The sequence below is a fragment of the Salmo salar genome, unplaced genomic scaffold (assembly GCF_905237065.1).
Source record: "Salmo salar unplaced genomic scaffold, Ssal_v3.1, whole genome shotgun sequence".
Lineage (NCBI taxonomy): Eukaryota > Metazoa > Chordata > Actinopteri > Salmoniformes > Salmonidae > Salmo > Salmo salar.
This window is the reverse complement of record NW_025547636.1, coordinates 47,863-74,692: the sequence shown is the minus strand read 5'-3', so window position 1 is coordinate 74,692 and position 26,830 is coordinate 47,863.

Below are 26,830 nucleotides of genomic sequence, written 5' to 3'. Positions count from 1 at the left end.
CTGGTTGAGGGAATGCCAAGAGTGTGCAAAGCTGTCATCAAGGCAAGGAGTGACTGCTTTGAAATATCTCAAATATAAAATGTATTTTGATTTGTTTAACGCTTTTGTCACAAATAATGTCGTGGTGTTGCAGGGAAGACCAAAATGCAGCAGAGTTGTGGATACTCATTCTTTTAATTCACAAAAACAAGAGTAAAGCATCCACAGGAAAAAAAAAAAAAAAAAACGATACTCACGACAGCAACAGTTTTGCAGGCTATACTAACGCAGTGCAAAAACAATTCCCCACAAACACACAGACAAACACACCCAACTAATATAGGACTTCCAATCAAAGGCAACACCACACAGCTGCCTTCAATTGGAAGTCCACCCCAATTAACTCTACATAGAAACACCCAACCTAGACAGAACATAGAAAACACAACTTCTACTGCCACGCCCTGACCAAAACTATACACCTACTCCACCTGCTGGTCAGGACGTGACACCTTTTTTGGTTACTACATGATTCCATGTGTTATTTCATAGTTTTGATGTCTTCAATGTTATTCTGCAATGTAGAAAATAGTCAAAATAAAGAAAAACCATTGAATGAGTAGATGTGTATAAACTTTTGACTGGTACTGTATGTAAATGTGATATTTCAGTTGTTGCTTTTGTTACATTTGAAACATTTCTAAAAAACGGTTTTTGCTTTGTCATTATGGGGTATTGTGATGTCATTATGGGCTATTGTGATGTCATTATGGGGTATTGTGAAGTCATTATGGGGTATTGTGATGTCATTATGGGGTATTGTGATGTTATTATGGGCTATTGTGATGTCATTATGGGGTATTGTGAAGTCATTATGGGGTATTGTGTGTAGATGGTTTAAATCAATGTTTTCCTCATAAATGTTTGAATAATGTAACAAAATGTGTAAAAAGTGAAGCGGTCTGAATACTTTCAAACAGCACTGTATATATTGGGGCAGTACTTAGTGACATCACTTCCTGAAACAGGAGGTGCAAATATATAACATAGGTTCACAATATCAACATTCAATGTATCAAAATATATGACCAAGCTGGAAGTGTAAACGCCAGCCCAGCCACAATCCTAGAGGTTCACTGATGATCAACCTCCTCCTTCACATCTGACTCCTGATGATCAACCTCCTCCTTCACATCTGACTCCTGATGATCAACCTCCTCCTTCACATCAGACTCCTGATGATCAACCTCCTCCTTCACATCTGACTCCTGATGATCAACCTCCTCCTTCACATCTGACTCCTGATGATCAACCTACTCCTTCACATCTGACTCCTGATGATCAACCTCCTCCTTCACATCAGACCAGCTATCTATTTATCACTGTAAAAAAACAAACTCCAAATGTAGAACAGCCATGGAGGAGGGTGAAAGGATAGCAGCCCCAACTGTCAGTGAGAGAGGAGGCTATTCTGGATAGGGCAGGTACTTTTGTGTAGTTCCTGTCCCTAGAAGTGAGGACGGAGATAATAGTAACATAATATTCAGTGTGGTGTAATTTGACTATAATGAAGTCTGTTTCTTGTGAGGTTTTCTGTCCTCAGATAAAGAGCTCTATGAAAGCCAGTCTACATATGAAGAGGTCCCAATGAAGAGCAGTGGTTCTCAGTCCTGGGGACTCAAAGAGGGGAACATTGTTGTTTTTGCCTTCACACTGCACAGCTGATTCAAATGATCAACTCATCATCAAGCTTCAAGTGGTATTTATGTATTCATTTGTGATGCCATCCTTGATATGATCCTGTTATTGTCACATGCTACACATGTACATATGTGTGCCCATGCATCTATCAATCCAATGTTATCATGATTTGTTATCAGGGATATTATACTTTAGTAATCCACAATGACCTGGTGATGTAACAGTCTAATAATTACATTGTCTTCCATATTCCTACAGAGACCTTGTAACTGGAGATTCCTTCAAAACGATTGCCTACAGTTACCGTGTAGGGCACTGCAAGGTTGGGTGACCAGGGTCATCTGGGACTGCCTCCTGGAGGAATTCAGGTGTGTGAAGGCTACCTGTGTCCTGCGTAACTTCATGAGGATGGACACGAGGACCAGGAGGGGATCTGCAGCTCGCCGCCGTGTGCTAGAGGAGGAGTCTGCTGCTCTGCAGGATGTTTCAAGGATGGGGTCCAACAACGCAGCAAGAGAGGCAATCCGTGTGCAGGAGATCTTCACCTCCTACTTCTTCAAAGAGGGTGCTGTTCCCTGACAACACCCTAGACTACACTATGCACAACCAAAAGCTCTTTTAAGAGCCATTCACATTGCAATAAGAGTATTCTTCCATTTACTGAGCTATGTCAACTGCAGTTATTCAATTCCCAATTTCTCTCCCTTTGATTTCTACTTCTCAGGTGAGGGTGCTGTTTAGGTAAGGGTGTGATGTCTGTACAAAAACAAAACAGGCTATTTTAAATCACCCATATTGAAAAAATGTAGAACAATTAGACACCCTATAACCCACACCTACACACTCATGTATCAATCTGATGGATTGTGTTGTGCAGTAAACAGGCTCAGGTGTATAACTGTGGCTCCTTCCACCTTCAAAGAATAGGCAAGAGGGCCAACCATGGAGAATAGTAAGACACTTCATTATTTCTATAACTACGCTATATTGTTTGTCCTCGTGTGTCCGTTCATGTTTTTCAGCATAAAGTACTCTGCAACCACTTAGTGTGGTGTGGACACCAGGTGAGGCCACACACAGATTCCTGTTGAACACTGTCGCTTTAACTACCTTATTTTCTCAATAACAGTCTCTCTCCTTCACTTCATCCCTCTCTCCTCTTCTCCCTAAATCCTCTAGGTTATATCAGCTGTGTCGGTGAACCCCTCCTGCATCTGAACTGGCTACATAGAGGGCACTGCATGATCAGAGGTGAGAGGTCACTTGGTCAGGTCAACAGGAAGTATTATTAAAGAGATGCTTTACATTGAAATACAGATAGAGATGCAGTAGTCCCAGAGTTAATGATCCCAGGTCAGTTTATATTATACAGGAAGTATTATTAAAGAGATGCTTTACATTGAAATACAGATAGAGATGCAGTAGTCCCAGAGTTAATGATCCAAGGTCAGTTTTACATTTCACCTCCTGATTGATGACTAACAATGTTAGAATAAAAAATAAAAACAAGGTTTAAACATGCTCTCTCTCTCTCCATCTGTCTCTCGTCTGCAGGTATGTTTTGATGTGAGAGGATGCCAACCCCCAGTCCCATCATCACCACCTCACCTGCTTTTAAGAACCTTTGGGTCGACGAGAGACACTATTATGTAATTGTGATGAACTGAGAGAATATTTATGTAGCACTGTGATTCATTAATCATGTGCTGCCTTCCCTGCTCCTATGTGCTTACCTCTTTCCCTTTCTGTCTTTTACACCTCTCTCACCACCTCCTCTTTCTTCCTCTGTTTTTATAATGCACAACAGATGTGCATTGAAGTACAGATTAAACTTGTATTTATAACACTTGGATAATGAGCTTTTCAATAAAGCGTTTCACATTCTCTACTGGTTGAAATGAAGTGTAATGTGATGAAATACTCCACCTATCCTGTGTTTATCAGATCAATGCAGATGAAGGGCATTAGATGTTGAGATGAACCAGTGTTAGAGTATTTACATGATGCATAGGAAGTGTAGTGTACTGTTTTTTAACATTATATTTCTGTATATATGAATTAACTAGTTAAATCCTGTTTCTAGTCTATTAGTTACAATGTGTAACCATTGATGTCCCAGGACCAAGATTGGTAAACACTGTTGAAGTGTATAATTGTAATACATACATGCAGACACAGCGTCATTCAAAGACTGGAATTTGATACTCCTGGTATTGGATATGACTGAAAAATAATCTCGAAGACATTCATACCTAAACTGCACCTTTATTTGCCAAGGTAGAGTACATGATCAGTGAATATATTAAATGTACAGGCTACAATGTGGGGATCTTATGCATGGTAATAACTACATGTATATACGACTTGCATCCTTGGCACAACATGATATTATATTCTACTCAATCCATAGGCTTCATTAATGTCATTCAGGCTGTTTTGAAGTTGATACAACTGGCTATGATAGCTGAGGTTCATAGGTAGGTTCTGAACTAATATGTATACCAAACGTTTGGGTCCATACACAGATCGGCTAGATAGCTAGCTACACATCCATAGGCATACAGGTATTTTAATCATCCACTGCACAATAAGCAAGAACATAGCTAGCTACGTTATTTCATCTATCTGCATGGCAAATATCAGCAAGGCAAGCTTACACAATTGTACATTCAATTTGGAGTAAATTCTTCAGCTAGCTAGATTCTATACATCCACTGTTTCACAAAACGACCGCCTGGTTTGCTGGTTATTTCAGGAGTCCCTAAAACAACCAGAATTACAATTACATACTCATGTCACAACAGCCATAAAGCTAGTCAGCTAGCTGGCTAATGTTAGCTAGTCAGCTAGCTGGTTAATGTTAGCTAGTCAGCTAGCTGGTTATTGTTAGCTAGTCAGCTAGCTGGCTAATGTTAGCTAGTCAGCTAGCTGGTTATTGTTAGCTAGTCAGCTAGCTGGCTAATGTTAGCTAGTCAGCTAGCTGGCTAATGTTAGCTAGTTAGATAGCTGGCTAATGTTAGCTAGTCAGCTAGCTGGCTAATGTTAGCTAGTCAGCTAGTTGGCTAATGTTAGCTAGTCAGCTAGCTGGCTAATGTTAGCTAGTCAGCTAGCTGGCTAATGTTAGCTAGTCAGCTAGCTGGCTAATGTTAGCTAGTCAGCTAGCTGGCTAATGTTAGCTAGTCAGCTAGCTGGCTAATGTTAGCTAGTCAGCTAGCTGGCTAAATCTCGATTTTCGTAAATGAACTTTATGATAAGAAAAAGCATAATCGTTTGTCTCTACATTAACTAACATTCCTGTCAACTGTACATGTTTCTGCATGATTCGTTATGACGTTATAATCCCTTACATTTGCTTCCATCCTAGTATTTCTGTCCTCCATCTTTGATCCAGTTCAGTTCTGTGTAGGGGTACCCCTCTCTCCTAGTATTTCTGTCCGCCATCTTTGATCCAGTTCAGTTCTGTGTAGGGGTATCCCTCTCTCCTAGTGTTTCTGTCCGCCATCTTTGATCCAGTTCAGTTCTGTGTAGGGGTACCCCTCTCTCCTAGTATTTCTGTCCGCCATCTTTGATCCAGTTCAGTTCTGTGTAGGGGTACCCCTCTCTCCTAGTATTGCTGTCCTCCATCTTTGATCCAGATCAGTTCTGTGTAGGGGTACCCCTCTCTCCTGGCGCTGGAAGATGGCGGCGAGTGTAGACGAGATTTCAGCTTGCTCCGAGTAACCTTAACTTTTATCCCTCTCAAACTTACTTAAATGTAACGGAACTTGGCTTATAGTAAACACAATAGAGAACAACACTTAGTTGACCGATAATTTGATTCATAACTTTGAGAAATGGAAGGAAAAAATGTGCGAAAGAGCAAAGGGAGGAGAAGGCAGTTGCTAGCTGAGCACTCATACGTTGGAGAAAAACCGCCACCTGACTCCTCAGGAGAAGAAATGGAGGATTCTGGACATTCGGTTGATTCTGAAAATGCAGTCAATAGTCCTGCACCCAAAAAGACACAGAAAGAATTGTCTTTGCGCGATTTACAGGTCAACATAATCGATGCTGTCTATGCAAAGATAAACGAAAGAGCCGACGGTCTGGAGAAAATGATACGCGAAAACACATCAAAAATAGTTGACCTCGAGACCTCTGCATTCTGACTGTACACCAGAGAAGACACACAGGAGAGAAACCTTATATATGTGGTCAATGTGGGAAGAGTTTTGGTCAATCTGGAGAACTGACTTTACACCAGAGAATACACACAGGAGAGAAACTTTTAGCTGTGATCAATGTGGGAAGAGTTTTACTACATCTGATCATCTGACAGTACACCAGAGAATACACACAGGAGAGAAATCTTATAGCTGTGATCAATGTGGGAAGAGTTTCACTACATCAAGCATTCTGACTGTACACCAGAGAAGACACACAGGAGAGAAACCTTATAGCTGTGGTCAATGTGGGAAGAGTTTTGGTCAATCTGGAGAACTGACTTTACACCAGAGAATACACACAGGAGAGAAACCTTTTAGCTGTGATCAATGTGGGAAGAGTTTTACTACATCTGATAATCTGACAGTACACCAGAGAATACACACAGTAGAGAAACCTTATAGCTGTGGTAAATGTTGGAAGAGTTTTGGTCAATCTGGACATCTGACAGTGCACCAGAGAACACACACAGGAGAGAAACCTTATAGCTGTGGTAAATGTGGAAAGAGTTTTGGTCAATCTGGAGATCTGACTCAACACAAGAGAACACACACAGGAGAGAAACCTTATAGCTGTGGTCAATGTGACGAGATACTCTGATAAAAGATCTCTGATCAAACATCAGAAAATACATTAAGGAGTTGTTTCATGATATCAATGAAATAATGTCACAATGTAGAATGTTTTAACATTGTAGTAGGAGTATTTTAATGATGTCACAATGTAGAACCCTAAACGTTTGTCCCCTGTTCTATTGATTTCAACATGATATGGATATTAGCCTCAGGGGGAAAATCCAGGCTCTGAAATGGAAGAGTACTATTTATGAGATTTAATAAAAAGTGACTAACAAAAAAAGAGTTGTGTTACACTTACCACGTTGGTGACCCACTGGAATCAAAATGTAACACTTCAAAATGTAGCGAGCTGTTTTCTACAAATTGTCCTCTAACCAGGGATGTACACATTACTCCCAGATTCCGTGTGGTTTTGAGCTGTTAGTTTTAACAGGACGTGCAATCTCATCTCCCTCCTCTCGGCACAATTGATTTCAACATGATATCGATGAGTTATGACAAATAAGTGTTGTGTTCCTTTGTTTAGGGACCCCTAAATTTAAATGCATCACTCCAAAATGTAGCTGACTGTCTTCTGCAGGTTGTCCTCTAACCAGTGAGGTAAAAGATATCTCCATCTCCATGTGTTTTTTGTTTTGTTGTGTTAGTTTCAAAGAGCAGGTTCAACCTGATTTTCCCCCCAAATGGATATAAGATTTGTGTTTTGCGTTTAGCTAGTGCGTTGCTATGGATCTTTATTTATTTTGGCTGCACGTTTTTCCGTATTGGAGATGAGTTTTGTTTGGGCTCGTTCCAAGGAGCTCGTTCTAGAAGCTAGTGGGATCTAGAAAGAGGAGAGTTCTAGAAGCTAGTGAGTTTTAGGATTCTATAGAAAGAAAAAGGAGAAACAAATAATCCTATTGTATATTATTATTTAGAAATACGTGTTTTTTCTTGTTTTTAATTGTTGACAGCCAGTAGACACCATGTTTATATTGGTGAAGGTGAATCATTGTAGTTGATTATAATGTGAAATGGAAGTTGTTTTCTGTTGGTGGTGAGCAAACTTGTCCAACAAAAATATAGGATATATTTGTTGTCTTAAGGTGTTACAGGCTTTGGTTTTTCCATTTATGTTTTGAGGTTGGACTTTAGTACGTCTAGCTCGTTAGCACGTCTAGCTCGTTAGCACGTCAAATCGTTAGCACGTCTAGCTCGTTAGCACGTCTAGCTCGTTAGCCCGTCTAGCTCGTTAGCACGTCTAGCTCGTTAGCACGTCTAGCTCGTTAGCCCGTCTAGCTCGTTAGCCCGTCTAGCTCGTTAGCACGTCTAGCTCGTTAGCTCGTCTAGCTCGTTAGCACGTCTAGCTCGTTAGCCCGTCTAGCTCGTTAGCTCGTCTAGCTCGTTAGCACGTCTAGCTCGTCAGCACGTCTAGCTCGTTAGCACGTAGGACGCACTGATTGGTGTCACCTCGTTAGTCAGTATGTGTTACACCTGTGCTGGCTTGTCCATCTCGTTAGTGGGAAGGTGTTTCACCTGAGCTGGTCCAGGTTCTATTTAAGAGTGTCTGGCCCAGTGCTCCAGTTGTCTTGATACATGTGGAGAGTCAACACCTTTAGTTGCTCCACCTTTTTGGTTTACTTCCTGTCTTTAAGTTTGGTGGGGGTTTTTCTTTTGTTTTCCTCTTCTTGGGCAGATTTAGTGGGTCTCATGGTGGGTGTCTTTTAGGTCCCAGTTGTTGTTACTAGTCAACTTTTAGTGGACACCCCCATAATGTCTTTCAGAGTCCCTCCTAAAAAACAAGCTTATATTTTGGGTTGGATGTTGCATCCAATTAATATTTTAATCAATGGATTTTCCTTAGAATGCTAATCTGTCTTTCAGTTGTTAATCTTATGTTTGTTGTGGTAAATATTTCTGTTTATTTTCATTGTTTTATTATTTTTTCCTGTGAAGCATCCATGTCTGAAATGTGCTGTATAAAAAAAGCTTGATTTGAACATATTGCAAAAGAAATGAACATAATGACTGACAATCAACAGACTCTTGCTAAACCAATATGTATCTTGGTCCATCTTATTATGAAAAAAGTATAAATTCAGTAAATCTCCCACTATATCAAAATAGTGCTGGTATGTACGTTTAGTATCACTTTTCAACCAACCCAGTGCATTTGTTGAAGATAAACGTTTAATTCAACAATATGTCAAAGGATTCAATTACTGGAAACTGAAACAAACAAATGGATCAACCAGATCAATCCCACTTTTCCAGCCTGCTGAAGGCGTGGTGGAGTGGTAAACACCACCCCCGGCTCTACCAGGGGCTTGAGGTGGTCTCCCACAGCTCTGCTTATGTCATGTTCTGTGGCCTTGCTGTTCCATTTATTGACTGTCCCTGCAACACAGAAACACATTTAGTCATATTATATAAAGCACTCAAAGTAATGGATATGGAGCATCTATGGCCTCAGTTACACCTGGCACCTAAATGTGACTTCTGATCACTCTAAGCTGCATTAGGTTCAGATCTACCAGGATGGGCCTTTGACACAGTCAGGCCACTGAATATCCATAAGCAATGTAAAGAGATGGGGTGAATGAGTGAGGAAAAGTACATTTGACACAAATTACCTTCATAATAACAAAGAACAAATGTGTGTGTCTGAGGGGAAATTAACTTTCATACAGCCAAAAGGGTGAGAAATTACACCAATATCAGTGGACAATTTGCACTAATGTAAATAAACATGGATGATGGAACATATTCCCTTTAGCTGATGTGATGAACCACTAAGGGGACATAAATATTTACCATCTAAACCATGTGTGACCTCTCACCTCTCTGGCTGTAGAAGTGTTCTTCCTAACCAGTTCCTCAACAGCTCTCTGACTGAGCTCTACCCTCACTGGGTCTTCAGAGGAGAGGAAGGCTGAGGAGGGATGGAAGGATGAATGGATCAGTCAGTCAATAAAGTGTAGAGCTGCTGTCTGACAAAATCACTATTTTAGTAGTTCATTAAAGTAAATAAGGCTTTATGACTGCTGAATACCAACTATCAATCACTTAGATCATGTATTTTCAGGTAGAGATACATCCTTGGGATGTCCCTAGCCCATTGAAGTTGACATTTAAAATGGTTAAGGTAGGGGTTAAGGTTAGGGTTTAGGGTAGGGATGTCCCAAGGATCCCAGAAAGCATTGACCATTGTGCATTCTTCTGTCTCTTTTACATAGCAGGTGTAAAATAAACACAGACAAGACAAGTAGGCACGCAGTGCATTATGGTCATTGTAGTTTAAAAATAGCATCTAATTATGTAGGGTGACCATACGTCCTCTTTTTCCCGGACATGTCCTCTTTTTGGACCTAAAAAAATGCGTCCGGCCGGGATTTCTAAATCGCCCAGAATGTCCGGGATTCGGCTTTTGCTTCCTACAGTCTCCATTCATTGTGTGCGTTTTGGGGGTTTTGCATTGCTTTGACCTTTTTCAAGTGCTCGTACTAAGACCGAAACAATTGTTAACGCTGTGATAGCACCACATTCTGTCGACATAGCTCAGAAAGCACTAGAAGACATACCTTACTGTGGTGTTTCTACTGATGGGAGCAATCACGGTGCTGTGGAAATATTCCCTCTGCTTATTCAGTATTTTGATTGGAAGAATGGTGGCGTGCAAAGTAAATTAGTCGAAGTTAAAAACACTCCAAATGAGACAGCTGATACGATCGCGCAATACATCAAAGAAACACTGGAAAATAATGGGATTTTTTCCAAATATATTGCATTTACAGTAGGGTGACCATACGTCCTCTTTTTCCCGGACATGTCCTCTTTTTGGAAAACTAAAATTTGGTCACCCTAAATTATGCCAATCTGTATGTGGGGTTGTTAGAGAAGAATGTGATTGTCAGCCCTAACAATCCATTCTAGCAGCTCATCAGGCTCTGAAAAAGTCATCATTGATGACGTGTTCCATCTATTCCAGGGGACAGCAGAGGAACTTCATCGATTCCAATCCTTCATCAATACAAGCAGCGAACATCTGAAATTCACCCTCACCTTTGATGCGCATGAAACAAGTTACCCGATGGTTGGACAATACTTTTCTCGTTAATCATCTTAAATACTTAAACTGGAAATCAACCAATCCTCCATTGTTAACGCAGTGGAAAGGTCAAATGCTTTATTATCTACACATGTAAAGTGGGTGAGATGGAAAGAAATAAAATGGTTAGGTTATGGTAAAGTTTATAAAAGATCAAATAAAATATTTTTCCCAAAAATTGTTTTAAGTCCCAATGCAAAGTTACACCTCACTGTTCTATTTTTGGAGTTATTACATAAAACCAATCAGAATTCAGAAGAATGCCAAAGGCAGGTGTGATGTAATATGGAAGACCGGTCTATTCCCTGTGATGTAAACAACAACAGAAAGAACTTCAAATTAAACCAATCGTTTAAACCAACGTTTTGGAAATACATAACGCTATCTAACCAAATATCAAAGAATGTTAGCTATATGCAGTTATCTTAGCCAGCCAGCTAACATTAGCTATTTAGCCAACTAGTTATGGTCAGCGAGCTGGAGCCCAACTACAAGAGACCAGTTAGAACCCGATTAACAAAACCCAACTAAAACATAACTGCAGATCAAAAGAGCAGAGACATACAGAATGATGGCTGGGAAAATCCTCAACATCCAAAATAGATAGATTCCAGAAGTCAGTCAGCTAGTGCGCTAGCAGTAAGCCAAGGTGGAAAAAGTGACAAAACTCCCGTAGTCGACTTCACAGAGAATATGCTGAAAAGTAGTGATGGGGAAACAAAGCTTCCTGAAGCATTGACGCTTTTCAGCCTGTTGTGTCAACAAAAAAACGAGCAAGCAGGTTGATATCCTAGACCCACGGCAAGAGGCACCAGAGCCTACTGTGCTAACGGGTTCCCTCTAGATAACACAACCACACAGTTCATGAAAAGCATGAGGTGTGACTAACGTTTGCAAGCTTGAGCTAGATATCAACCTAGTGTGACCTTCCTGGTCCCGTCTCTCAAGTCAGTGAGTCAACACAGGAAGGAGCAATGGATGGATAGTTCATTTATTTCCAAAGCTGAAATGATGGGACACACACAGTATGGATGAATGATCAGTAGTGACGGGATATAAATAGCACTCCCACAGCAATTCTCCATAAATCTGCCCTATAATATACTAACAAAAAACTATCAAGATGTCTGTCAAAGTTATTGTGATCATATAGTGGATTTAACAATTCCTAATAATTCCTAATTTACTATAATAAAATAAATACATAGTTTCCATGTGTAATCTCATATTCACAACATCAGAATAAACTGTCATCCATTTTAGTATCAAAATATATCAAATTAACCTGAAATATTACTCAATGTCCCCCTCTGGTGGTGAAGAAGTATAATCCACCTAAACTAACAGAACCGGGCTGATAAACTGGCTGGTGTTCATGAGTTTATAAAACACATACTTTATACATGTCATAAATTACCTGCATTGATGAGACACACAGTGTGGATGAATGATCAGGATATAAATAGCACTCCTAAAGAAGATGCAGTGTGGATGAATGATCAGGGTATAAATAGCACTCCTAAAGAAGATGTAGTGTGGATGAATGATCAGTAGTGACAGGATATAAATAGCACTCCTATAGAAGATGCGGTGTGGATGAATGATCAGGATATAAATAGCACTCCTATAGAAGATGCAGTGTGGATGAATGATCAGGATATAAATAGCACTCCTAAAGAAGATGCAGTGTGGATGAATGATCAGGATATAAATAGCACTCCTAAAGAAGATGCAGTGTGGATGAATGATCAGGATATAAATAGCACTCCTAAAGAAGATGCAGTGAGGATGAATGATCAGGATATAAATAGCACTCCTAAAGAAGATGCAGTGTGGATGAATGATCAGGATATAAATAGCACCCCTAAAGAAGATGCAGTGTGGATGAATGATCAGTAGTGACAGGATATAAATAGCACTCCTAAAGAAGATGCAGTGTGGATGAATGATCAGGATATAAATAGCACTCCTATAGAAGATGCAGTGTGGATGAATGATCAGGATATAAATAGCACTCCTAAAGAAGATGCAGTGTGGATGAATGATCAGGATATAAATAGCACTCCTAAAGAAGATGCAGTGTGGATGAATGATCAGGATATAAATAGCACTCCTAAAGAAGATGCAGTGTGGATGAATGATCAGTAGTGACAGGATATAAATAGCACTCCTAAAGAAGATGCAGTGAGGATGAATGATCAGGATATAAATAGCACTCCTATAGAAGATGCAGTGTGGATGAATGATCAGGATATAAATAGCACTCCTAAAGAAGATGCAGTGTGGATGAATGATCAGGATATAAATAGCACTCCTATAGAAGATGCAGTGTGGATGAATGATCAGGATATAAATAGCACTCCTAAAGAAGATGCAGTGTGGATGAATGATCAGGATATAAATAGCACTCCTAAAGATGATGCATTTTCCAGTTTGCTACCAACTTGAAAGAGGGAACTTTAGCATAAAACCCACATGGAAAACTGAGATTCGGCAAATAACATATAAAGAGAGGCCAAACCAACAACAGAAGTTACTAAAACATAAATTGCTAATGTATGATTTAAAAGGTGGATTTTATGATCTAATGTCAACTTTATACATTTCTATCACAGGACCACCCAATTTTCAAATTCTCCATAAATCTGCTGTGGATTACCCAGAATCCCATACCTTTATCACGGAATGTAATGTAAACACACGAGCAGCAGTCTCAGGTCCTGCATCTCAGTGCTAGAGGCGTCACTACAGACCCTGGTTCAAAACTACAGACACGGGTCCATTATTGTAAATAAGAATTTCTCCTTAGCTGGTTTGCCTGGTTAAATAAAGATTAAATAATTGTTTTAAATGTAACTTCATTACACCGTTACACTGGCATACAAACCCGGTAGCATAGAGTTGATAATACGTATGACGTTGGAAAATAGTGCATTGTGGGTAGTTTAGAAGATTTCCCGAAATAAGTTAATACATTTGTAATAACGCAAAAACATAACTGTTTGTACTTATAGGGAACCAGATCGTGACTACAACTAGCTTACTAAGTCTTTAACCACAGTGTTGTTACACTGGTGAGTAAAAACGAATGCGTCCTACACTTTTAACTTGTTGTCTGACAATAAAATAAACATTTTACTCAACTGCGTTACCCACTCCAGTCAGCAGATGGCGGTCTGGGAATTTAAGGTAATGCTGTTGGTGTGACGTATAATCTAGTGGACGGAACGCTTCTTTCAACAGTAGCAACAGTTATTCCGCCACCTCGGTAGCTTGCTAGACAAAATAGCCGAACCAATAAAGCTCTTTAGATGCTTTCGTGTATATTAGCCACTGTGTTTTAAACCCACTTCTGTCGTCTAGTTAGTTATCCGATTGAATTTCATATTTACAGTGTTGTTGTTATTATTCAGCTAGCGGGCTGGTTAAGTTAGCACTAGTCTAGCTAGCTAACATCTCCGACCATGCGGTCACTGAGCTACTCTCCTGCTAAAGAAGATGTCTGCTGGACGGAGAAAGAAGCTCTTGTGAAAGAGGAGGAGAAAGAGGAGGCTGTTTCAATACAAAAACAAGTGGAGGGTGAGGCTGTTACAGTGAAAGAAGAAGAGAAAGACGTTTCAGTAAAAGAAGAGGAAGATGCGTTCAGAGTGAAAGAGGAGGAGGATGTTACAGTAAAAGAAGAGGAGGAAGATGCAGTTTATGGAGTGGAAGAGGGGGGAGATGACTGTCACATCGAAAAAGGAAGAAGAGGAGGAAACTGTATATCTGGGCCCGGTTTCCCAAAGGCATGTTAAGGCATCCAATGGTTCTAACGATGAACGGGCCCTGATAAACACTAGTAAGTACTGTCTTAAATACAGAGGCACAAACTCTGCAGTTGTTGAACTGATGTGTGGTGTTAAAGGGGAAATCTGCAATTGTTACATCCATATTGTGACTTTTTAATTATTTATTTATAGCCATGTATTCTTGAAGAATATAACACATGCCTCATGAGCTTAGTTCAACTGTTGTACCCCATCAGAACCCCAAATAAGCTTTTTTACTCCAATGTCTAGAAACAATGTAAATCAACACTGTATCAACATGGTTAAAACTATAATGTTGATATCATGGATGGTCAGTCCTTGCATCCATAGGTCTGTCTGTCTGTAGTTACATTTCTCCAACCCCATAATCATCTTATTACCAAAACAGTGGTGGAATGACAGCTTTGTTATTGTTTGAACTGCAGATTGATGGGTTGTGTGGGTTTTTAAACAGCAACAAAATGGCTGCCCAGAGGCTTGGTTTGGTAAACAGCTGAGGGATGGGGGAAGAAGTGTAACCACTCTCAAATTCATAGAGAAAGCTATTGTAGCAACCGTAACCCAACACCTAGCGACCTTTTCAAGAAGTTCAGACATCTTGGTGTAACAGTTATAAGGTGTTGTCTTGACAGTTGCTGGATCCAGGATTGAGTTCAGCTCAGGACTACCCCCTGAATGGACTACACTATAAATACAAAGACTGGCCATCCATGATGTCATAATGATAGTTTAACCAGGTTTCTAGGCTATATAGTATATTCTAGAGGTCATAATGATAGTTTAACCAGGTTTCTAGGCTATATAGTATATTCTAGAATTCATCCATGATGTCATAATGATAGTTTAACCAGGTTTCTAGGCTATATAGTATATTCTAGAATTCATCCATGATGTCATAATGATAGTTTAACCAGGTTTCTAGGCTAAATAGTATATTGTAGAATTCATCCATGATGTCATAATGATAGTTTAACCAGGTTTCTAGGATATATAGTATATTCTAGAATTCATCCATGATGTCATAATGATAGTTTAACCAGGTTTCTAGGATATATAGTATATTCTAGAATTCATCCATGATGTCATAATGATAGTTTAACCAGGTTTCTAGGCTATATAGTATATTATAGAATTACCAGTGTAGATTTCCTGTGGAGGCAAATTATTAGAGCTGTTGATAAGTCATTGTATAATATTCAGCCAATTTTTTTCATGTCATTACATTAAAGGCGAAACATACCTAGATTCAATAACATTCATGCATTGGTTTGAAACCTTTGTTTTAAACCCTTCTCAAATTTGGAGCCTTGACGGGTTTGTAAAAACGGTTTGTCAAAAAACACTTATTTATTTAAATGTAACCTTTATTTAACTAGGCAAGTCAGTTAAGAACAAATTCTTATTTCCAATGATGGCCTACCCCGGACGACGCTGGGCCAATTGTGCACCACCCTATGGGACTCCCAATCACGGCCGGTTGTGATACAGCCTGTAGTGACGCCTCTAGCACTGAGATGCAGTGTCTTAGACCGCTGTGCCACTCTGGAGCCCCAACATCATGTTCTAGTGCTGTCCCCAACTAAAATACATCTTGGTCAACCAAGAGTCATCTGTTCTTTCTACCAATCGCTCCATGTGTTTTAATAAAATCAACTATATGTACGTAACTTGTCTGATGCTTTAAATAAGCCCCTTTCAAAAAATGTAGAACTAAGAACAGATATAGCCCTTGGTTCACTCCATACCTGACTGCCCTCGACCAGCACAAAAACATCCTGTGGCGTACTGCACTAGCATTGAATACTGCCCGCGATATGCAACTTTTCAGGGAAGTCAGGAACCAATTCACAGTCAGTTAGGAAAGCAAAGGCTAGCTTTTTCAAACAGAAATTTTTATCCTGTCGCTCTAACTCCAAAAGTTTTGGGACACTGTAAGGTCCATGGAGAATAAGAGCACCTCCTTCCAGCTGCCCACTGCACTGAGGCTAGGAAACACTCACCACCGATAACTCCACAATAATTGAGAATTTCAATTAGCATTTCCCGACGGCTGGCCATGCTTTCCTCCTGGCTACCCCAACCCCGGCCAACAGCTCCCCACCCCCGCAGCTACTTGCCCAAGCCTCCCCATCTTCTCCTTCACCCAAATCCAGATAGCTGATGTTCTGAAAGAGTTGCAAAACCTGGACCCCTACAAATCAGCTGGGCTAGACAACCTGGACCCCTACAAATGAGCTGGACTAGACAATCTGGACCCCTACAAATCAGCTGGACTAGACAACCTGGACCCCTACAAATCAGCTGGGCTTGACAACCTGGACCCTCTCTTTCTAAAATTATCCGCCCGCCATTGTGGCAACCCCTATTACTAGTCTGTTCAACCTCACTTTGTATCGTCCGAGATTCCTAAAGATTGGAACACTTCCGCGGTCATCCCCCTCTTCAAAGGGGGTGACACTCTAGACCCAAACTGTTACAGACCTATATCCATCATGCCCTGCCTTTCTAAAGTCATCAACATCCAAGTTAACAAACAGATCACTGACCATTTCGAATCTCACCGTACCTTCTCCGCTGTGCAATCCGGTTTCCGAGCTGGACACGGGTGCACCTCAGCCACACTCAAGGTACTAAACGATATCATAACCGCCATCGATAAAAGACAGTACTGTACAGCCCCTCTTCTTCGACCTGGCCAAGGCTTTCGACTCTGTCAATCACTGTATTCTTATCGGCAGACTCAACAGCCTTGGTTTCTCAAATGACTGACTCGCCTGGTTCACCAACTACTTCTTAGATAGAATTCAGTGTGTCAAATCGGAGGGCCTGTTGTCCGGACCTCTGGCAGTCTCTGTGGGGGTACCACAGGGTTCAATTCTCGGACCGGCTCTTTTCTCTGTATATACCAACGATGTTGCTCTTGCTGCGGGTGATTCCTTGATCCACCTCTACTCAGATGACACCATTCTGTATACATCTGGCCCTTCTTTGGACACTGTGTTAACCTCTCTAGGGTAGGGGCAGTATTTTCACGGCCGGATAAAAAACGTACCCGATTTAAACTGGTTACTGCTCTTTTCCAGAAATGAGAATATGCATATAATTAGTAGATTTGGATAGAAAACACTCTAAAGTTTATAAAACTGTTTGAATGGTGTCTGTGAGTATAACAGAACTCATATGGCAGGCCAAAACATGAGAAGATTTCATACAGGAAGTGCCCTCTCTGACCATTTCTTGTGCTTCTGTGGCATCTCTGTCGAAAATACAGGATCTCTGCTGTAACGTGACAATTTCTAAGGCTCCCATAGGCTCTCTGAAGGCGCCAGAAAGTGGAATGAGATCTCTGCTGTCTCTGGGCTAGGTACAGGAGTGCTGTTTGTGAGGGGTCAGGCTGGTGGCTCAGAGACAGGAGATGCGCGGCCCGAGAAGTGGCCATGTTTTTCTTTCAGCCTTTGACCGAAAACGACGCCCGGTTGGAATATTATCGCTATTTTACGAGAAAAATAGCATAAAAATTGATTAACTAGAATATGCATATACTTATTACATATGGATAGAAAACACCCTAAAGTTTCTAAAACTGTTTGAATGGTGTCTGTGAGTATAACAGAACTCATTTGGCAGGCAAAAACCTGACAAGGTTTCAGGCAGGAAGTGGCCTGTCTGACAAGGTGTCGTTCTTCTTGTCTCTGTTTATTGAAGAGTGAGGATCTTAGCTGTCCCGTGACACTTCCTACGGCTGCCATAGGGTCTCAGAAGGCGGCAAAAAGCTGAATCGTGGCTTTGCAGGCTCTGGCTGAAACAAAGTAGCGCGTTTGGGTAGTGGCTGGTTACAGTACTGTGAGACTCAGGCGCGTGCCCGCGTCGACCGAAAGCTTTGTTCACTTTCCTCAGTTTAGCTAAATGGACATTCCCGGTCGGAATATTATCGCTTTTTTACGAGAAAAATGGCATAAAAATGGATTTTAAACAGCGGTTGACATGCTTCGAAGTACGGTAATAGAATATTTTAAAAAAAAATTGTCACGAATTGCGCCATGCGCACGACCCTGATTTACCATTTCAGATAGTGTCTGGGACGCACGAACAAAACGCCGCTATTCGGATATAACGATGGATTATTTTGGACCAAACCAACATTTGTTATTGAAGTAGTAGTCCTGGGAGTGCATTCTGACGAAGACAACAAAAGGTAATCAAACTTTTATAATAGTAAATATGATTATGGTGAGTGCTAAACTTGCCGGGTGTCTAAATAGCTAGCCCGTGATGCCTGGGCTATGTACTTAGAATATTGCAAAATGTGCTTTCACCAAAAAGGACATATCGAGTGCATAGAGGAGGTCTGTATCTATAATTCTTAAAATAATTGTTATGCTTTTTGTGAACGTTTATCGTGAGTAATTTAGTAAAATGTTAGCGAATTCCTCCGGAAGTTTGCAGGGGGTATGCTAGTTCTGAACGTCACATGCTAATGTAAAAGCTGGTTTTTGATATAAATATGAACTTGATTGAACAAAACATGCATGTATTGTATAACATAATGTCCTAGGGTTGTCATCTGATGAAGATCATCAAAGGTTAGTACTGCATTTAGCTGTCTTCTGGGTTTTTGTGACATTATATGCTAGCTTGAAAAATGGGTGTCTGATTATTTCTGGCTTGGTACTCTGCTGACATAATCTAATGTTTTGCTTTCGTTGTAAAAGCCTTTTTGAAATCGGACAGTGTGGTTAGATTAACGAGGTCTTGTCTTTAAATAGCTGTAAAATAGTCATATGTTTGAGAAATTGAAGTAATAGGATTTTTAAGGTTTTGAAAATCGCGCCACAGGCTTCAAGTGGCTGTTACGTAGGTGGGACGAATTCGTCCCGCCGAGCCCATAGAGGTTAATTTGCTAAATTGTAATTTCTCTGCTACTATGGCCTATTTATTGCCTTACCTCCTTAATCCATTTGCACACACTGTATATAGATTTTTCTGTCGTGTTATTGACTGTACGTTTGTTTATCCCACTTGTAACTCTGTGTTGTTTGTGTCGCACTGCTTTGCTTTATCTTGGCCAGGTCGCAGTTGTAAATGAGAACTTGTTCTCAACTAGCCTACCTGGTTAAATAAATAAATAAAATCTGAACTTTATTGACAACACCCAAATGGATACTGTCATTAACGCGCTTCTTCAGTAATTACACATAATTCTTAATGCTTTAGCAAACATTTTATTAAACAGGACATTCAAAAATATCCTTACAATTATAATCCAAAGTAGTGTGAAATGAACTCATCATCAACCTGGAAATGGAGGTTACTCCCCTGAATTTCCCCCATTCACATTCAGAATACATTGTGAAAAACTAAAATATTTGCTCACCATTTTTGCTCCAGGCAGATATAGTACATCCATAACTATCGGTTTCCTCATTAGCAGGGAGGAGTTTCTGCAATCAAATTGCCCTCGTGCCGCAATTTTAGCTAACACAGAAAGGGGCCTATATTGGAGACCAAAAGTCGTCTGGCACACTGCTTAGAGTTTCAACAACATGAATAACTTATTTCTAGCCTACAATCATCGATGTCACTACTAATGTGAAAAGAAGACAAAATATGACTATTCCTACTCATTTTAAGGCAAATATCAAATCATTTTTATATTCATGACAGAAGTCAATTGTTGTCCAACATCATGGCTCCGCTGTTGGCATCACCTTTTACAGTGGATTACCGCTGTTGTGGGCCTTTAATCATCTGTCTGACTTTGTTGTTCACACAGGAGAGATACGGGACTATCGTGGATCCTCTGGGGAGCCTCAACAACCTCTTGATGCTGAAGAGGCAGAGAAGAGTCTCTCCAGATCAGAACACCTCAAGAAACACCTGCAGAGACCCACAAGGAAGAAAACTCACTGCTGCTCTGACTGTGGGAAGAGATTCAACTCATCAGGCATTAAAATTCATCGGAGAATCCACACAGGAGAGAGACCTTATAGCTGTAATCAATGTGGGAAGAGTTTTGGTCAATCTGGAAATCTGACTGCACACCAGAGAATACACACAGGAGAGAAACCTTATAACTGTAATCAATGTGGGAGGAGTTTTACTCAGCCATGCAGCCTGATATCACACCAGAGAACACACACAGGAGAGAAACCTTATAGATGTGGTCAATGTGGGAAGAGTTTTACTAAGTCATGCAGCCTGGTATCACACCAGAGAATCCACACAGGAGAGAAACCTTATAACTGTGGTCAATGTGGGAGGAGTTTTACTCAGTCATGCAGCCTGGTATCACACCAGAGAACACACACAGGAGAGAAATCTTATAGATGTGGTCATTGTGGGAAGAGTTTTACTACATCTAGCACTCTGACTCAACACCAGAGAACACACACAGGAGAGAAACCTTATAGCTGTGATCAGTGTGACAAGAGATTCTCCGGTAAAAGACATCTGATCAAACATCAGAAAATACATGAATGAGTTGTTTCATGATATCATGTCACAATGTAGAATGCTTTAACATTGTAGTAGGAATATTTTAATGATGTCACAATGTAGAACCCTAAACGTTTGTCCCCTGTTCTATTGATTTCAACATGATATGGATATTAGCCTCAGGGGGAAAATCCAGGCTCTGAAATGGAAGAGTTACTATTTATGAGATTTAACAAAAAGTGACTAACACAAAAGAGTTGTGTTACATTTACCATGTTGGTTACGCACTGGAATCAAAATGCACCACTTCAAAATGTAGCGAGCTGTTTTCTACAAATTGTCCTCTAACCAGTGATGTACACATTATTCCCAGATTCCGTGTGGTTTTTGAGCTGTTAGTTTTAACAGGACGTGCAACCTCATCTCCCTCCTGTCACACAAATGATTTCAACATGATATCGATGAGTTATGACAAATAAGTGTTGTGTTCCTTTGTTCAGCGACCCCCTACATTTAAATGCATCACTCCAAAATGTAGCTGACTGTCTTCTGCAGGTTGTCCTCTAACCAGTGAGGTAAAATATATCTCCATTTCCATGTGTTTTTTTAGTTGTGTTAGTTTCAACATCACGTATAACCTGATTTCCCCCCTAATCGATATCATTGATTTATTGCTACTTGTCAAAACAACAGTGTTTTTGATTGTTGTGTCCATGACGAGGACAATTTGGTTTGTAACTGTCTCAAGGTTGGGCAGCCATAAAGTTTTGTGTTTTGCGTTTAGCCAGTGAGTTGCCATGGATCTTATTTTGACTGCATGTTTTTCCGTATTGGAGATGAGTTTTGTTTGGGCTCGTTCCAAGGGGACCAGAGTTCTAGAAGCTAGTGAGTTTTAGGAAGACGAGAGTTCTAGAAGCTAGTGAGTTTTAGGAAGACGAGAGTTCTAGAAGCTAGTGGGGAAAAAATACGTTTTTTCTTGTTTTTTAATTGTTGACAGCCAGTAGACACCATGTTTATATTGGTGAAGGTGAAGCATTGTAGTTGATTATAATGTGAAATGGAAGTTGTTTTCTGTTGGTGGTAAGCATTCTCTTAAGGTGTTACAGTCTTTGGTTTTTCCATTTATGTTTTGAGGTTTGGATTTTTGCACGTCTAGCTCGTTAGCACGTCTAGCCTCTTACATCTAGACGTTCCGCTAAGCGGAACACCTGCTCCAATATCCAATGATGGGCGTGGCGCGAAATACAAAGTCCTCGAAAATCCGAAAACTTCCATTTTTCAAACATATGACTATTTTACAGCATTTTAAAGACAAGACTCTCCTTTATCTAACTACACTGTCAGATTTCAAAAAGGCTTTACAACGAAAGCAAAACATTAGATTATGTCAGGAGATTACCCAGCCAGAAATAATCAGACACCCATTTTTCAAGCTAGCATATAATGTCACAAAAACCAAAACCACAGCTAAATGCAGCACTAACCTTTGATGATCTTCATCAGATGACACTCCTAGGACATTATGTTATACAATACATGCATGTTTTGTTCAATCAAGTTCATATTTATATCAAAAACCAGCTTTTTTACATTAGCATGTGACGTTCAGAACTAGCATTCCCACCGAACACTTCCGGTGAATTTACTAAATTACTCACGATAAACGTTCACAAAAAACATAACAATTATTTTAAGATTTATAGATACAGAACTCCTTTATGCAATCGCGGTGTCCGACTTTAAAATAGCTTTTCGGTGAAAGCACATTTTGCAATATTCTGAGTAGATAGCCCGGCCATCATGGCTAGCTATTTTGACAGCCACCAAGTTTGGTACTAACCAAAGTCAGATTTACTATAAGAAAAATGCTATTACCTTTGCTGTTCTTCGTCAGAATGCACTCCCAGGACTTCTACTTCAATAACAAATGTTGGTTTGGTTCAAAATAATCCATAGTTATGTTCAAATATCCTCTGTTTTGTTCGTGCGTTCAAGACACTATCCGAAGGGTAAATAAGGGTGATGCGCCCGACGCGTTTCGTGACAAAACATTTCTAAATATTCCATTACCGTACTTCCGAAGCATGTCAACCGCTGTTTAAAATCAATTTTGATGCCATTTTTCTCGTAAAAGCGATAATATTCCGACCGGGAAATCGTGTTTTAGTATAAAGAGAGAGAAAATAAAAAACATGGTGTCGCCTCATGCACGCGCCTCAGTCTCATTGTCCTCTGATAGACCACTTACCAAAGGCGCTAATGTTTTTCAGCCAGGGGCTGCAAAGACATCATTCAGCTTTTTTCCCGAGTTCTGAGAGCCTATGGGAGCCGTAGGAAGTGTCACGTTACAGCAAAGATCCTATTATTTATTAGGGTCTGACATGTCTGCAGAAATGTTGCAATTTGTTTATGTGTTTTGTAAATATGAATTCACATTTGTGGTGGCACTAAATAAACAATGAATTATTTAAATCAATATTGTCAATATTGTTGTTATTAAAATATGTTTTTATAATGCAGGGAGGGTGGACCGAGAGTTAAAAAAATTAACCCCAAAATGTTCTTTGAGGAACTTATAGGGGTTCCCCCACAGTTTCAATGTTGATTTGAAGAACCCCTAAACTCCAGGAACCTTTACGGGACACTTCTTCAACATCAACAGCTAGTCAGACACCTTGGTTCACTCTAACTTTATGGAAAAAGGTTTATTCAATAAATCTAGCAACTCCTCTCATACTGGGAAGAACCCTACGCCTTAAGGGCAGTTTTATTTCAATTAAGGTACCCGGACGTTTTATAGTTTCATCCTTAGGGCAACTTACCTAAAGTGGACACACAAACATCATTATTTTTTATTTTTTTAGTCATTTAGCAGACACTCTTAGCCAGAGCAACTTACAGTAGTGAATGCATACATTTCATACTTTTTCCCCGTGGGAATCGAACCCACAACCCTGGCGTTGCAAACATGATGCAAACACCATGCTCTACCAACTGAGCCCCACCCTCCTCCTTTATACATTTTAAATGTCATGAAAATCACTATACCAAGTAAATGTATTATTTATTATGGTCTGGCATGTCTGCAGAAATGTTGCAATTTGGTAATGTGTTTTGCTTGGTAAGTGGTTTTGTAAATATTAATTCACAGTTGTGGTGCCACTAAATAAACAATGAATTATTTAAATCAATATTGTGAATATTATTATTATTATTATTATTCAAATGTTTTTATAATGGGGGGAGGGTGGACAGGGAGTTAAAAAATTAACCCCAAAAGGTTATTTGAGGAACCATGATAAGGGGTTCTTCAAATAACTTTTAAGGGGTTCCCCCACAATTCCAATTTGAAGAACCCCTACAGGATACTCCAGGAACCTTATCTTTTTAGGTGTATATTGATAAAAGTCTCCTTGTCCGAGAGACATTTACATAGTTATACACAGCCCAATTTGGGATGACTATTTTAGGGTGAAATAACGGCCACAACAGACAGACCTGACATCGACCATAATTCAGCGTCCATGGACGTCACGTGCTGACTGGGTATGACCAAAGTTATTCTATTTAGCTACACTTTGTAGTACATTTTTACACTATAATTAATGTTTCTGATGCCACATCGCCCGTTTTCAAAGGGGTCGTTGGTTTTTAGGGGCAGTCGCTTTTGAGCTTTTTGTCTGAAAGTATTTTCTCAACTGCGATACCAACTCCAGTCAGCAGATGGCGATGTGCGTCTTTCAGGTGATTCTGCCACTGTGACGTATAATCTAGTGGACCCGGACGCTTCTTCAGCATCAACAGCTAGTCAGACACCTTGGTTCACTCTAACTTTATGGAAAAAGGTTTATTCAATAAATCCAGCAACTCCTCTCATACTGGGAAGAACCCCCAGGCATTAAGGGCAGTTTATTTCAAATGTAGTACCTGGACGGAGAAAATCCAATAAGCGTTTTATAGTTACATTGTTAGGGTAAAATAACCTAAAGTGGACACACTCCCATCAGTTTCTGAGACAATTGCCCAGACTTTGTAGACAGTTTAATAATGCTTAACCCTCATCTTTATCAAATGATCCATTAAACATACCAACTCAAAACCTACGTTCGTCTACATATGGGTTGTTTAAATTGTATCTAATTATATTCCCAGTATTACTTCATCAAATCTCTAGTAATCGATTATACACACATACAATTTATCATATTTTTATATAATCACAGAATCCATATAAGACGTAAGAAATTCTCAGGTAGTCCCGACAACCATTCCATTTGCTTTTTCAGGGACTCTCCATTGCCGAAGCATCTCTCCAAACATCCTCCCAGCAGAACCAAAAATAAACTTTAGTTTCCATGACAATGACCATGGGATCCTCAACGGTTCTCTAACCTCCCAGAGACCCGGCAAAATCAAGCCTCCCAGGAACTATAGACCTTCCGCTGCTTTCTAAAATATCATTCCCCTCTCAATACCACCCCGTGATATTCTATGTTGGCAGTGAAGGAGCGGAACCCCCAAGATAACGTTAGTTGGTAGAGCATGGTGTTTGCAACGCCAGCATGGTGTGTGCAACGCCAGGGTTGTGGGTTCGATTCCCACGGAGGGGTGGTACAAAAAAAAAATGTATGAAATGTATGCATTCACTACTGTAAGTCACTCTGGATAATAACATCTGCTAAATGACTAAAATGTATCCACATGTCAGTCATCTGATTAAGCATATTTCTATATGAGGAACTACAGATCTGTTACTATCCAAACATCAGATTAAGACTCAGTCACACAATGCTATTCCCAAACGTACCTAATCAAGTAGTTGTTTTTCCAACAATATTTTAACCTGCAGGAATATTTTCACATTTCTATCTCATAGTTAGCTATACTCGGCTCGCTGTCTCTCAGATCAAAGGTGGGACCATCTGCTCCGTTCCTTAAGTGTGGTCTCCCTGTGATCCCAAGTTAGAGGGATCCCTGGACCACCATTTACCCAGGAGCGGTCACCAAGAGAAGATTCACATCCCCATCGCCAAATGTGGTTAATTTCTTTAATATCAAATGAGGAGAGACAAACTTATCACACAAGTCAGAGTTAATCTTAAACTAAATCTTTATTCACTTATTAATAAGGGAGCAGGTCAATACAACACTTGCAAATATAGGGTGAATCAATTGAGTGCTCTCCCGATAATGATGGCTGATCGACGATTCACTCCCAGATGATTCGTTGAGTGAATCACCCCCAGATGATTCGTTGAGAGATAATCACCCCCAGATGATTCGTTGAGAGCCATGAGACAAAAGTACAAAGGTCTTTTACAGCCAAGATGCACCCCTTTCAACCTACATGACCAACAACAGATGTATAGAACGGGTCACAAGGTTAAGATTTGTATGAAAGATACTTATAATTCTCAGCAGAGAGTATCTGCTGTAAAAACAGTACTCTTTGTGTAGAGACCAGGGTCTGGCCCTGAGGTCATCTCTCCCTGGTACCATATAGAACAGAAACATTAACTCATGTTCTGGAATGCAGTCTCTTTAGGTTTTATCACCCAAAAGACATTGTAAATCTCCTGTCAGTGTTTTCTCCCAGAGGCCCATCCTCAGTAGAACACAGACACAATAGTTCTAAGAACCCTCTATTCTGTTGCATAAAACAACCATTTGATGCAATAAAAGTATTATAACATAATCTTGCAGTTTTGCTCTCAGTGTCCACTGAAAGTTGACTAGTAACAACAACTGGGACATAAAAGACACCCACCATGAGACCCACTAAATCTGCCCAAGAAGAGACAAACAAAATAAAAACCCACACCAAACTTAAAGACAGGAAGTAAACCAAAAGGTGGAGCAACTAAAGGTGTTGACTCTCCACACATGTATCAAGACAACTGGAGCACTGGGCCAGACACTCTTAAATAGAACCTGGACCAGCTCAGGTGAAACACCTTCCCACTAACGAGATGGACAAGCCAGCACAGGTGTAACACATACTGACTAACGAGGTGACACCAATCAGTGCGTCCTACGTG